Here is a 16041-nt window from a genome sequence, read left to right as displayed (position 1 = left end):
TTTGGTCGAAATGAAAAAGGAACATATTTTGATTCATTAGGACTACCTCTGTATAATTTCACGTTAGAACATTCATCAAGATGAATAGTCGAACATGTACTGCAAGGACCATATTCGTCTGTGTGAGGACAATATTGTATATATTATACTTATTATCGTTGTTGACATGTGTTGAAACGAAAACTCCTATCTGAATTTAGATTCCGCAAAGATTATAATGATATGTTTGTTTATGGTTTTGATGTGAAACGTTTTTACAATTAGCCAATATCCAGAAATAACACCATATTGCCTGGCTATCCGGATAGTTGTGTTAAAGAAGTGTGGATGGATGCATAATTCATTTAAGGGCTCATAAACAATAGTAAAATCTGCACATCACACAGGAAATTGACATCACACTATGACACATAAAGACAACAGTTGGGAGAAAGAGATATATTATTAAACATAGGTCATAGTTCCAAACATTGTCACCAGAGATGCGTTGTTAGGCTGTTGTGACAGCTGGATATGATGAATGATTACGTGACAAAGTAGAGACGTGTTTTTAAGACTAATACAACTCATGTATCATCATGTCGATAATTAATCAATTAAATTGTCCTAAAAAGGACGCTAAACATTAGTTTATAATAAGTTTGTTATAAAAATTATGCTTAACACTAATTTATATATAATTAATTAATTAATTTATAATTAAATCATCATGAAAAACAGTGAATGCCGATGCATTAGTTAATTAATAAATAAATCAATCTACCATGAAGTAGAGAACGGGAGTATAGGTCGCCATGACTCATACAATACATGTCTCATCATCTCGATAATTAATCATTAATTCAGTTATATTAAAAATCATCATAAAAAGGACGCTTATTAACTAATCCATTAGTTAATTACATTTCTTGTCTTAAAAAGACTATATCTTAATCAAATGATTCAAGATTTTCAGTGACATAATAAAATGTCAAAAACAATATTTAACGTATCACAATTATAAACATTTACCACGCACACAATACATGATGTATGTTTAAATCGCCCTAAAAAGAGCGATATCATACAATAATTGAAACATATACTTTATACAGCAATTTACATCGCCAATAAAATGTTTATTATTATGAAATAACACTTAACTTGTAAAAAGAGTAATTTACACGTGTTACTTGATCTCTTGTTTTAGAAAGTCTTAAAAGAAACATTAAATTTTCTTACCATTTACATGTCCTAAAAGGACGGTATCTTAATTAAAACTTATTATTTTAATTATCAATCAATGTTTAGAGATTTTCAGTATTACGATAAAATGTGAAAAATAGTATTTAACGTAGCATGATCAAAATTATAGTTGTTTTAACATGCCCATAATTCACATCTGTAGGTTTAAATCGCCCTAAAAAGAGCAATATCATGCAATAATTAAGCCTTTTACTTTTTACAAGTTACATTGTCAATGAAATGTTTATTATGCAATAACACTTTTACTAATTTGTGACAAAATAATTTATTCGTGTTTTACAAAGGTTCACTTTCACATATGGTTAATCACTTATCATCGTAGAATTTCGACAAGTATACAGTACGTGTTATCAACATATACATTTCATTATGCTAAAATTAATTATCTCTAATAAATATAATAAGTGATTGACTTACTGTATTCGTTCGTTTTCTCTCTAGTCATCAATTACCAGTAAATGTACACAAACTTATGAAAGTATGGAATGTATTTCTAAGCTGTCTATATATTATTCCAGACAATGTTCTGTAGGACACTGTAGAATCAATAATCATTCCTACAGCTAAATGAAGGAGTTACTGATTACTAATATTTAAGATACTTCAGCTTTCATCAAACTGTCTGTCATGAAACACACAAATTTCTACATATAATTTCTAAGTTCATAAAATAGTTATTTGCGACAACATGTGATCAAATGTAAAGCTTGGATGTCTTGGAAGGTGGTCACACATACACTGTAGGGCTGCGAGATATTTCAATCAATGACATTTACTCATTTGTTACATTTAAAAGAAAATTATTTGTTCCTTTCTCCATTTTTCAAAATTTTATGTATTTTCAAACTTAGTTAGTCTGAGACTATGTAAGTACTGTATTGTAATGTAATAGTTGAGAAGAATAAAGAATGACAGTGTTTAATATTCTAGGCCACAGATTATTATATACTATAGTGGAAAACAATGAAAAAACACAATGAAGATTATACTTAAACGTGCGCCAATTATATTTATGGAAACTTTTAAAATAAAATAAAAGTTGTTGTTTTCTACGTATTTATAATATATTTAATGTTTTTTTTTTTACTTGAAAACTTTTATTAATATAAAAATCAGTTATAACACATTATTGCTATCTATGTATTTACAATATATTTGAAATAGATGGTTCACCGTAAATATATAATGACAAATATAAGTTAAATACAATTTTTGTATTTAATTAAACTGTACGTTTCTAAAATACAATTAGCAATGATGAGACATTATTGCCATCTATGTAAGTTCGTTACATAGTCATACAAAATTCTAACTATGTATTCTCAATATCTGAGAGATTTGTGTACAGTTATATTTTATTGTGGCCAACATACTATTAGGCTGTACCACTAATACTATTAGTCAGCTTAGAACAAGATGAAAGAATGATTCTACTTCAATATGGAGATTTTGTTATTATTTTAATTATTTCATGTTTAAAAATATGTATCTTAGAGGAAGATTTCAAATCATCGACAGTGGCCAGTTTTAGTCTATGTAACAACAGCGTTAAGTTTATTTTATGTCACGTTTCAAATCAAAACAAGACAAAAGGTTTGCTTGTGTAAACAATTCAATCAGGATTTATTACACATAAAATATGCTAATTGTCTAAAATATCATGGTGAAGATTAATCACCATGTTAATTATACAAATAAAACACTCTTTCACCTTTATGTCAGTTCTCTATTAATTTAATTTTGCTGCAATTAAAAAATAAAGGTTTGACTTACTATTTCTGTTAAAATTGCACGAAACACCGAAACAAATGCGCATCGTGTGGGTGTTTTGTTATAGCAAAGCCACATTGGGCTATTTGCTGAGACCACTGAAAGGAATCGAACCCGCTGACTGTTGCGTTGTAAATCCGTAGTCTTTCTGTTGTACCAGTGAGGGATACGAATATGTTGATCCATACAATATTGAACTTGTGGCAAACATGATCACGTGGTCACTAATCCTAGGAGCAAAGTTTAAAGATATCACTGTCTCAATAATGTAATCAATAGTTAAAAAGAATAGGCTGTCACTCATATAGGAGATTGCCACACATTATTCTTTAAAAAAAATAGTTTATTAATACTTAAAATAGCAAAACTTACCACTTTCTTTAGATTCCTCACTTTAAATTATACAATACAAATAAAACACACGAAACTTTGCAGCCATAATTCTATGTTATTGAAAACCATTAAACATACTCTCACTTTCAGCCGTGGGGGCGTTCTAATATGACGGTGATTCGAACTCGCAACTCTCGGATTACGAGTCGAGTGCCTTAATAACTTGGCCATGCCGGGCCTGCGCAAGTGGGAACGAGCAGTTTAGTTTTTAAATGTTTTGTATAGTTTACAAAATTGATTATTTTCCTTTTATGTTTAATTTATGGTAATCTACTTGAACAAGTATATACGACAGGTATTATTACATTGATGTGTATATATATTATATAAACTAAGGAATTTTCTTAAATAGCATATTAGTATATCTTGAATATTTGTTCATGAATGTTTCAGTAAGCTTGTTAAATATGTGATTTGAAAACATATAATAGCCATTGTACATTGGGTTATGATGAAACATGAGATTTCTGTACCAAATAGAGATTTGTTAGAAACCAATATTCGTGTGTAATTTGACTCTAAACTACTAAGCTTGACAGTTATTTATAAACTAAGAAATTTTCGTTAATATTATCATGGTATATTTTTAAGATTTGTTAACAAATGTTTCATTATGTGTGTCCGAGATTTTATTTACATATACTAAAGATATTATATTAGTCTATGATGAGAAGTGAATTTCAAGAAGATAAGTAAGAGAGCTCTAGGAATTTTTATACATTTGATAAAATTAACATAATAGAGATAAAAGAAACGCTTAAAGACCAGGAATCCATACACTCGTCTCGATACAACTGTAAATAATATTTGAACAGGACCTGGCCCACATCACGGTGACTATGCATTGTAACAGATTTACTAATGTATATTTATTTTATTATCAATGTTTTTTTTTGTTGTTTTTTTTAAAGGTACGTAAGTTATATTGCGAAATTCCCACCTATTCTCTAAATGTTTAGAAGATTCTCGAGTGTAAGAAGCAACAATGTAAGTTCTACGAAAGCAAAAGCGCATCTTCAAATACTGTTGACAACTGAACTTCCGAGAACGTCGCCTTAAAGTTCATAAATCGATGACGTAGAGGCAGTTTTATGTTGCTGGTTTCTAACAGTTAGTATACTATAAACCTCGGAAGCTATAACTGCGATAAACGCTTATCAGTCGGGGAATTATAAATATATGACCAGGAACGTTTGTAAATTTCAAACATTAAGAGACGTTTAAATTCAGAGAATTAATTTCATACGTTAGTATTTCTACGAGGAGAGTAGATATCTTTATTGGTGAAAAGTCAGTTTGTAAATGGCGTGAAGCCAGCCAATAGTTGTATGTCGAGAGTTATGGGACTATTCAGGTTATACCGGAAACTCATCATCCCACTGTTTAGGAGCATTGTTTAAACTGTCTGAATCTATAAAATCTTTCCCTTCAGACACTGGATCCACCTCTTTCTGTATTCCAGTAGCAGTTGCTTTAGAAGAATAAATAATTATTACACTTTGCACAACAGCTGGTAATTCACCCGTGATCCGTTCACGTGCGGTGGCTGGTAGTTTAGATACGTTTCTACAAAACTGAACCACGTGATCTTGTGCATGGCAACTACAATATTGCAGTAGTGTGCTATCTTGATACAGATGATCCTCATTAAGACAAAGGTTGTGGATACAACGTAGTTGACCGTGCTTCACACGCACAAACACAGACCTACCTAATTGTTTGAGAGCTTCAACACAATGGGCCTAGCGCGTTAAGGCGTGCGCTTCGTAATCTGAGGGTCGCGGGTACGCGCCCGAGTCGCGCCAAACATGCTCGCCCTCCCAGCCGTGGGGGCGTTATTATGTGACGGTCAATCCCACTTTTCGTTGGTAAAAGAGTAGCCCAAGAGTTGGCGGTGGGTGGTGATGACTAGCTGCCTTCCCTCTAGTCTCACACTGCTAAATTAGGGACGGCTAGCACAGATAGCCTTCGAGTAACTTTGTGTGAAATTCCAAAACAAACAGGATTCAACACAAAAAGCAAAGAAGTAGGGGTGCCTGTAAACACAACCCAAACATGTTTTGTACCAATATAAACGCCATCAACATATGGATGTCACCATTATCAAGAACTAAACCTGCATCCGATTTTAAAACAAACGTCACTTCACATACACCTGGACGACACACTACAGATGGAATAGAAGTCTCTCCATATTATGCATATACAGCCTGTAACACGACTGCATCACTTATATTGTCTGTATCCATAAATATCGTACCCTTCATGATATCAGTTACTTTGTCTTCTTTCGATGACCCTACTCGTAGAGGGCAAGACATTGTGAAACACCAAATGTTGTTCAAAAAAAAAAAGTTCAAAGATTAATATGAAGCAAGCGTAAAACAACTTTAAAAAAGAGAGAGAAAGAAAGACTATGGCTAAATCCAATCAAAATCTGTGACAGTAATATTGGTTTAAAAGTTGTTAAGGCCATAAAACAAAAGATACATTAGTGTTTAAACAACTGACTAAGGGCGCTTATAAACTAAGGTTTATTTTCACCCAGAAGTACGTGTTAACAAGAAATTGAAAAGTAAAAAGAAAAAAAAAGAAGGCCACTGAAGACAAGCAGAAACCAATTCAAGGGGTATTGTTATGAATGGGACGCAAGTATGTGTTGTTGATTTGAAACATGCATAGATGTGTGAATCAAAGGAGGTTAATCACGTGAAAACGCAAAGAATCACATGTATGGCTTTAGGCATTCGTTGTTTAATCGATGAGGTGAATTAAAGTATGTTTGTTTTTCGAATTTCGCGCAAAGCTACTCGAGGGCTATCTGCGCTAGCAGTCCCTAATTTAGCAGTGTAAGACTAGAGGGAAGGCAGCTAGTCATCACCACCCGCCGCCAAGTCTTGGGCTACTCTTTTACTAACGAATTGTGGGATTGATCGTCACATTATAACACCCCCACGGCTGAAAGGGCGAACATGTTTTGTGCGACCGGGATTCGAACCCGCGACCCTCGGATTACGAGTCGAACGCCTTAACACACTTGGCCATGTCGGGCCGAATTAAAGTAGCATAGTCAAGATCCGAGGTAACAGCAACCGCGGTAAAATTTCAAAATTTATGTTTTATAAAACGTTTGACCATGTGACAAACTTTAAATCAAACGGCCCTTTTCAGGGTGAGCCAAGCTCAGTTGATTTCGTGCCCAGTTGGAAATAGATTATTGTAGCCAAATTTTATCTACCAGTTCGTGTTTTTTTTAACTCACAACATTGATTCATGTAGATGAGTTCGAGCGATTCGTGTTATTCATTTGGTTTTCAACAAAAAATAGTTCCTAATTCTAATGATAAATTTACGGATCGCTGTGGTTTATATTTGCTGATAAATACTGCACAATAAAGCATGACTCTTGTTTGTTTTGTCAAGTCATATTCACCAATGAATTGTCGAGTTCATTACACACCTCCGTTTAGGAACGGGAGCTATGTGAACGAGCCCCGTGATCATTATTATATTTTAAATACAAACCTGAAAACATTACAGTAAAGTGAAACGCACATTAAGAAAAAGGCATATTTGATCATTTGCAAAATTAATCTAGAAAATATTGCATTTTAGTTGCTTTTATAATTTTACATAAAAATAAACATGAAAACAAGAAATAAAATACTTATATAATTTTATTTTTACTTGCGTTCGGTTTTGAAAGAGGGTAAGCCCTAATTTTGTATACTTTTCATACCGCTACAATTAATAATTTTTATTTAATTAAATAATGCCCCAAACAATATAGAGTAATAACAAGCAAAACGTTGATCAATTCCATTACCTTTCAAAAAATTTCTGGCTTTCTAATTTTGCGATAAGAGTCGTTACAAATTCAATCAAGCTGGACGTTGGTTTTCTCACAGCCACAATGTTGATACTGTGAATGAAACTGATATTTTACTTTTCAGAACATAATGTTATACAATACTTCATATGATAGATGAAGGCCTTGAGTTTCTGTTGGTTAGAGGTAATATATAATTAAACAAAAGATCGAACTATTATCGAATTATGATGGAGAGGCTGTAATAGGTGGGTGTAATAGTAGGGGTGTGATTTTCTATTCGATAATTCTGTAACCAAACAAAGCTGAAGACTATAATAAATATAGTGTTTCTGAGTAATGACGATTTTACATAGAATAATTTACTTTTAATTTTGTACTTTTTTGAGGGTTGGTAAATAAAGTAGGGATGATTACATGCTAAGAACAAAATATGTCACGTTAGGGAACTTTCTGGATTTTGTTTTAATTTTGCCTTGTAGAATTACGAACAGACAAATTATACATTATTAAACTATGGTTTTTTAGTTAATATGTTATGCTATTGTAACTGTTATAACATAAACAAAAGGTAGTTTAATAAAATTGTGAATGTAAGACACTAAATCTTTGTGTCATATGTAGTAAACGACACCCAAGACAATATGATTAATTCATTTACAATTAAATTGTTATAAAAAGACCACTTAACGCCAATTCATTAATTAATTATTTCATTTTAAAAGAACGCTTAACATTAATTCATCAGTTAATAAAGTTTCCTGTTCTAAAGGGGCTATATTACAATCAAGTTATTAAAGATTCAAAAGTAATATTTAGCATAACACAATTATATAGACTAGCCGATTACCCGTGGTGCAATTGTTCACTAATGGTGCCAACAATTAGTAGCGACGACAGTTCATGGTGGCTGTAAATGATTTACAACCTTGTATAGTAATCTCTGTTATATTATTTATTTATTGTCCAAAGATAAAGACATATCAAAGACAAGTGACATTATTCAGCTATTAATGAACAACGTGCTACTTTATGGTAATACCTACAGCTTCAAGAGCTTGGACCTTACCTCACACCATTCATTTGGTGGTGTTCACGTTTTGTTTTCTTGTTTTTGAAGTCCTGGAATATAGTTTTTCCAGAATACGATTTTTCTCAAGGAAGGATATAAGTTTGAAGGGTATAGTAAACCGCATAAAGATGAAGACAATATAAACTCAATAAATAAAGTAAAGAATATCCAAAATGCTAATTTTCTTACATTGTTTGTTTTACCTTCCATTTTATGTTACTTAACAATGATTTGAGTGGCAAGTGTATTGATGACATTATCTGGACTTGCAACAGGCTATGGCCAATTTCCGTCCTTCCCTGCCACACTTGTAGGTAAATAACCTTTATGTTTTATCAACAATTACACTGATCATATGTTTTGTACGATACAAAACGAAACTACAAAATAAATAAATGTGAATAAATAGGCCGGGTCGAGTATTCTGAGAAACATCGTATTCAGTAGAATGTAAAACTCAGCCGTTTTTCGAACCTCAAAACGCATCACCAAAGAATCGGAAAAGTCGTTTCTTGACGTCATAGATAATACAAAACTGTTTCTGACGCCGTTCATCGCTTTGTAGTTCTGTAACTCGTGAAAACAAGTAAATCATTATGAGACTTATTCATATCTCCACTCTCAGTGTTTGTAAACAAATAGCATCGCTTCAAGAACATTTTTCCAAGTTGTTTTCAATTTCTGGCCACAAATGACAGTTTTTCGCTTGAATACTCGGTAGATACTTCAAAACTGATAATACAGAACTGTTTCTGACGCTATTCATCGCTTTATAACTCAAACGTCGAATCTGCGTGTAAGCTCTTCACCTTTGATTTGCTCCACCACGCACAGCAAATCAGGCTGTCCGATTTTATTTTTAATGTACTTTCCAAGTGGAGAAAAGTAAAGTTTTCCGTGACTGAAAATAGAGACGAAACGGTAAAATCATGAATGACCCTTATTTCTACAAATCTACAAGCACACAGGAAAAAAAAAATTCCAGAAGTTGAAGTTGCACATCGCGTGATAAAAAATATCCAGTATCAAACATATCGGCAAGAGTTTAATTGTTGTAAGATTTACCACGCTCACAATACATGTCTGTATGTTTAAATCGCCCTAAAAAGGGCGATATAATAAAATAATTAAAAGTTGTACTTTTACAACAGTTTACATTGTTAATAAAACCTTTATTATGCTAAACCTTTTTCAGCTCCAGCGTTGCAAAATTTTGGGATTTGGTGAGAAAAATATACGTTCAAATACCTTCTTTGTTTTGTTTTTTTTTTACTTGGTATCACGCTATCTAAATATTATATGGTATCTGAATGTTGTAATGACATGTTCAATAGCACATGACGACGACAATAAAGCATATGTGTGACAAACTTAAAATATCAGGTACTCATGATTTATACTTGGTCTTGTAGAGACACCTAAAGTTTAAAAATACAATTCATTTTGGCACTTTATAATTACTTATGAATTACAAATACACGAGTTTTATTAGTAAGTAACACTCTTTAAAAAGTTCAGTTGTACTATTAGATAAAATTCGGAACAGCAACAAGAATGGAGCTTTCTCCTGAGGCATCTAATTGGAGTTTGATCATAAGTAAATAGTTGTCAAAATTTCCTTTTTTCTTTATTGTGACATAGTCATCAAAACAAGTTGTGGTGTCACTATAGTTTGCAATCTTATTTTGTAATTCTACATTGGTGACATTTTTCGCTAGCAAAATGCTGATTCAAAATTATATTATTGTGTAAACAGGGTGTAGTATGGCCTTGTGGTTAGAGAGGTTCGATTTGCAACTTGTAGATCGTGAGTTTGTATCCCATTATCGAAGGTACTCGCCTTTTCAGCCATGAGAGCATTATAATGTGAAAGCAAATCCAACTTTTTGTTGGTAAAAGAATAGCCCAAGATTCTGCGATGAGTGGTGTTGGATATCTACGTTCCGTCTAGTCTAGAAATTTTAAATCAGGGACAGCAGATAACCAGAACAAACAGGCGAATTAACGATTACATGAAACAAATTATGCTTCCCTGTTTAAAGAATAGATCTCTGTGAATCAGACTAATGACCAACAGATGGAGAAAAAAAATTTCTAGCGTAACATATTTAGGTTTGATTTTTCCCGAAAAAAAATGTTACATTTCTTATATTAAAATTAATAAATTCTAGGTACACTGATTGATTTTTTTGTTTTGTTTTTAATTTGGCTTCGGCGTGACTTATAGTTAGCACGTTGGACTGCAAATGAAAACGGTTTTGGTTCAAGACGTGAATACATATCGCACTTTGAAGAGTGGCACTTATAAAAATGACAGTCAAAGCCCTTATTGAATACAGAAAGCCCGACAGAACCCTTATGATAATTATTTCTAAATGACGGATGGCTATATCTTAACTCTATGGATCTCTGATATGGCCATTTAGACACTTAGCCTTGTGGTTAGGGATCTCGATCCACAAGTGGCAGGTTGTAAAATCGAAATCCGGCTGAAAAATCCTGGTCCTGTTAACCTAGAAGCCTAGAATACCTATAGTTGTATTCTCCTTGAGTTAGGTGAGTTCCGTTTGAGCTGCTTCCAACTTCACTCGCAAGCTTAAAAAATACACTTGTAGACGAACGGAAATGTTTTTCATAATTAAATTTAGTTATGACAAAATATACTGAAATATGTACTTGTTCCTTTTGGAGCTGTATATCATGTATCAGGTTTTAGTTGTCTAAAATGTCAGATCGCTTGGCATTGTGACATCTTAAGAATTTTCGGTAAAGAAGAGAAGTTCAGGTTCGTAAAAAATAGGTTCGCAGATCTTGTATGCGGTTATGTTTATCAGAGTGCGAACAGCTTTCGTGTGGGAAAATTAACAACTAGTTTGGATAAATTGCAGCGTTAGAAGGCAAGAAACTTTTTGAGTTTGTTTGTTTTGAATTTCGCGCAAAGCTACACAAGGACTCTCTACGCTAGCTGTCCCTAATTTAGCAGTTTAAGACGAAAGGGAAAGTAGCTAGTCATCCCCACCCACCGCCAACTCTTGGGCTACTCTTTTACCAAAGAATAGTAGGATTGACATCCACAATATAACGTCCCCACGGCTGAAATGGCGAGTATGTTCACTTTTTCTGACCGCAAAAAGCGAAAAAAAGATTTTTTTCTCGTTTTTCATGTTTATTCTTTGTGTATAATTATAAAAAAAATCATCTAAAAGTAAGGGTATTTTGAAGATAGTTAAGATTAGATTACGAAAAAAAAATGTTTCACTAGTTTTGGTAACTCATGGGCAATGTAATTCGATAGCGTAATATGTTCCAAGAGTGTTTTACAACTTTATAATCACATTGGACAGTGGTTAGTCACGGTTCAAAGGGCAATTTAAAAATTATATAAGTAGATATACATTATTACGAATTTAGAAGCGATAATTAGAATAAATGAACCTGGTTTTGTATTACAATATAAAGTAATTACAGAAAGTAACAGGGTAATTTAGATTTGTGTGTGTGGTTTATAAGGCAGGTCAGATTTGCAATTTTCGTTTTGAGTTAGAGAAAACAAATTGTAAGCTATAAATATCCCATTCTTGCTAAAATATTTCTATCATAGCCCCCAGTGAGGATTGAACTCACGACCCTGGTTTACAAGACCAGTGCTCTAACCACTGAGCTATGGAGGCAACTGATAAACTGAGCTATAGGCAACTGATAACAAAACAAAAAATTAAAACACAAATTAACAACATTAGAAATAAAATTAGAGCAGAAATTAAACAGCTAAAACAAGAAAAATGGGACAACTTCTGCTCTCAACTAAACCAATAATCTGACCCCAGTAAGTTCTGACTACACTTAGAAAGATTCACAAATGAACTCACGACAAGAAAATACCCAACACTGGAATATAACAATACCTTAGCACAAACCAACAAAGAAAAGCAGAAGCCTTCAAACATCAATTACAAAACACATTTAAAACACGTAATGACACGCTCATGAACAACTATTACTACAATAAAATAAACAACCACGTAACAAATAACATAGAATTATATAAACCACACTTTCCACTCAACATCACGAACAGCAACACTAATATTACAAATGACTACATTACACAACTACTCACCAGAAAAATCAAACTTAATGAACTTGAACAATCAATCAAAATTCAAAAACAAAGCGCCGGGAAATGATGGAATACAAACAATACTTCTCAAAAAGGCACTCCAAAATTATTTGACCACCTGTTAGCCATATTTAAATTATCTCTATACTCTAGATACATCCCAGTTTCTTGGAAGCTAGCTAACATTTTAATGTTCCACAAAGACGGAAAACTAGCCAATAAACCAAACAGTTATCGGCCAATCAGCCTGACCAGCTGTGTAGGCAAAATTTTGAAAGAACAATAAGCAACAGACTCTTCACATTTTTGGAGATTAATTCAAAATTACCAGAAGAGCAAAACAGATTTAGAAAATATAGACAAACAACAGATTACTTAATTAGATTAACTGAAACAATAATAAACAGCTTTAATAGAAAAGAATGCACTGTCGCCTGCTTCCTTGATTTCGAGAAAGCATTCGACACTGTATGGCACAATGGTCTTCGGTTCCGTATGTATGAAATGGGACTACCGCGAAGAATTATTCGCTGGTTATCTAACTTTTTTGGAGAATAGATTATGTAGAACAAACGTAGAGGGAACTTTCTCGGAGTTCTTCACTCCAGAAGCTGGCGTCTCTCAAGGAGGGGTGGTAAGTCCTATTCTCTTCATAGTGTATGTAAATAATATGCCACTCAAAGACCCAAACCAAGGATACCAGTCACAGTTCGCTGATGATGTAGCACTTCCTCAAAGTTCTTGCGCAATAATCAAATACACAAACTATACCAGATAGACTTCTACATACTACAATAAAATATTTTGATAAAAATTGGCGAAAAAATGAGTTGTTATGCGAACTAGACAGATATTGCACATATGGTGAAGAGAGACCCAAACACTTCTCCCCGTTTAACTTGTACATCAGATCTTTAAGATAAAATTATTTAAAATAAAATTTTTAAAATAATAATAACAACAGTAATAATTAAATAGATCTAAAATAAAACAGGCCACCTACGTTCTAGACTTATTAGAAAATATGAAAAAAACAGTATAAATGGACATTGCCCTAAAAAGGACCAGACAAAAGTTATCATATTATTCGAGCCATTCAGTATTTACTCGTAAGATATTAATCAGGCCACTCCAACAAAGAAATGGAAGGAGGAAGACATCTAGTGTACCTGACCCTCCTGGGTATACAAATATACCTAAACACCAGAGAGAGAGAGAGAGAAAGAAAGTATGAACATCTACTAAAAAAACAAAAACATTTGAAATGCAATTAGGAAGTTTGAGGGATTACACAAAGAAAGTTTTTTGAGATAAGGAAAAGTAGTTTTAATTTTAACATGAAAATTACTTTGCTCACGAACTATTGAAAACGAATACTCGAAATATATGGATAAATATTTTATTTTATTTTATTACAAATAATTCATTAAAAATTGATTTCTTTTTTTTGTTTGTTAAAGACTTGTTATATTAAGTGAAATACTGCCAAATTTTGTGAAGATGTACATACTATATTGAAAGTTAGAAGTATTAAATCCACAAAGAGGTCACGTGGTCGATCATGTATACCGACACCATGTTGAAAGAGTTTTCACGTTTTACATCAACAGCTGATTTTTCTTTTCAAAATAATCGCAGTGATGAATATGCTCTTGAATATTTGTACTTTGTAAATAACCACAACATATGGCAATAAATCTTCAACTTTATGATTGTCTTCAATTCTGTACAGCTTGTTTAGTTCAGAAAGTGTTATGTGTGCAGAAAACTGTTTTGCTTTATTTTGTAAAGCTAACAACAATATTCTAATAATTATATAAAAGGTTTTGTTTATTTCTTTGGAGTTAAGTCCAAAGTTACATCATGGGCTACTTACTACTCTCCAATGGCATGGCTGCGAACTCGCAGTACTCGAAAGTGGGTTTCTATTCCCATTGTGTAGCTTTGTGCTTAATTCCAAATATTCAATCAATCAGCAATAGGCTACCTGTTATCTTCCCATTACGACTAATGAAACCAGATTTCTTGTTTTGTAAGTCTGCAGACATATCGCTTTACTACTGGAGGCTGTATGAAAGGGAACGTAAGTATATTAAACTCCAGGTAGACGTTGAATATAATTAAGCACAGTGATAGGGTGTTGGAATTCTAATCTAAAGTTCTCGGGTTTGACCTTGATTGGTGTATACTTGCACTAATTAAATGTATAACTAAAGGAAGTAATCTTTTAGCATACCTAAACTCGTTAATTATAGAACTGTTATAACGTTTCACTAATTGGACATTGCACGCAGTTATACTCTGTTTGACCGATAACAAATGTTTTCGTGAGAGTTTTCTTTCGCTCATTTAAATTTGGTTTCTTTTGTTCAGCTATTAAATTGCACGAAGTTCAAGTCGCACCTAGCGTCATTTGAAAATGTGAGTAAAGTCTATGCTAGTCCCAAAATGACACAGAAGAGTATTGTTACCTTCGTTGTAAAAATGCTGGTTGAAACCAAAATATTAATCTTGGGTCTGCAAGGAATGAATATAGAGCTAGCAGCAAATTCTGGTATCTGTGAGAAAGGGAAATCTTTTAAAAGAGAGCTGGAAGTTGTATTGGTATTTTGTGGATTTGATATAATGCTACGAGATATTGTTTATTAACGTCTCTGTAGTAAGAGAGGCTCGGAGATATTGGTAAGAATAGTAAAACAATGTGTGAAGAAGTAAAGATCGTATTAAGAATAGGAGAATATTGTAGTTATATCTACTTAAGTTGAGCTAATAAATCGAATTACTAACAAGCATACAAATGTAGAAAAAACTTGCACACGAATATAGAGCTGGATAAATGCAAACATGATGTGGTTACTGTCCCATAATCTCAAAGGCTTTGAGGACCCACCGACGTTGAACATTTTAGAAAAATACATAAATTCCACCTATTTTTCCCAAAAGGCTTAACACGATTCCAGGTAAATATAAAACTGACAGCGGCTTGTCATAATTAAATGATGTTTATGTATATGAACTCTCAGAGAATGTGGTATAATAACGCATGCTGTTTTATCGTGTCTCTCGAAAAATTAACTTTCCACCAGTTTTGAAACTTTATGGGTTTGAAATATAAGTTTAAATTATATAGCGTACAATATAAAGTTAACATATAATATGTACGAAGTAGTAAGTACTGATTCTGTAATATATAGCCTCACATCTATCAAACCCTGTAGGGTGTTCCCATTCATTTACTAGAACGATAATTCTTAAGTATGGTAGTATTTAATAGTAGGGAACAACAAATATTCCAAATTAGTCACATGTGGAAAAATTACCTTATTGAATTCCTCAACGAAAAGGCCCTGCATAGCCAAGGTGGTTAATGCACTTCACTCATAATCCCCGTCACACCAAAACATGCTCGCCCTTTCAGCCGTGGGGGCGTTATGTGTGACGGTGATTCCCATTATTCGTTGGTAAAAGAGTAGCCCAATAGTTGGTGGCGAGTGGTGATGACTAGCTGCCTTTCCTCTAGTATCACACTGCTATATTAGGGACGGCTAGCACAGATAGCCCTCGAGTAGCTTTGCGCGAAACGAACAAACAAATTGGTGTTGTTGTTGTTGT

At 33.1% G+C, this 16041-nt stretch overlaps 1 non-coding gene across 1 annotated transcript; it reads right to left on the bottom strand.

Annotated features, from left to right (window-relative positions):
• Nucleotides 1–11908: 11908 nt before the first annotated feature.
• On the bottom strand, nucleotides 11909–11980 carry TRNAT-UGU (transfer RNA threonine (anticodon UGU)). Its single transcript has one exon. It is a non-coding gene; the product is annotated as a tRNA-Thr (tRNA).
• Between the last annotated feature and the right edge of the window lie 4061 nt (nucleotides 11981–16041).

Source organism: Tachypleus tridentatus, chromosome 13 (genome assembly GCF_004210375.1).
Source record: "Tachypleus tridentatus isolate NWPU-2018 chromosome 13, ASM421037v1, whole genome shotgun sequence".
In the NCBI taxonomy this organism is placed as follows: domain Eukaryota; kingdom Metazoa; phylum Arthropoda; class Merostomata; order Xiphosura; family Limulidae; genus Tachypleus; species Tachypleus tridentatus.
This window is presented reverse-complemented; position numbering and strand designations above follow the sequence as displayed.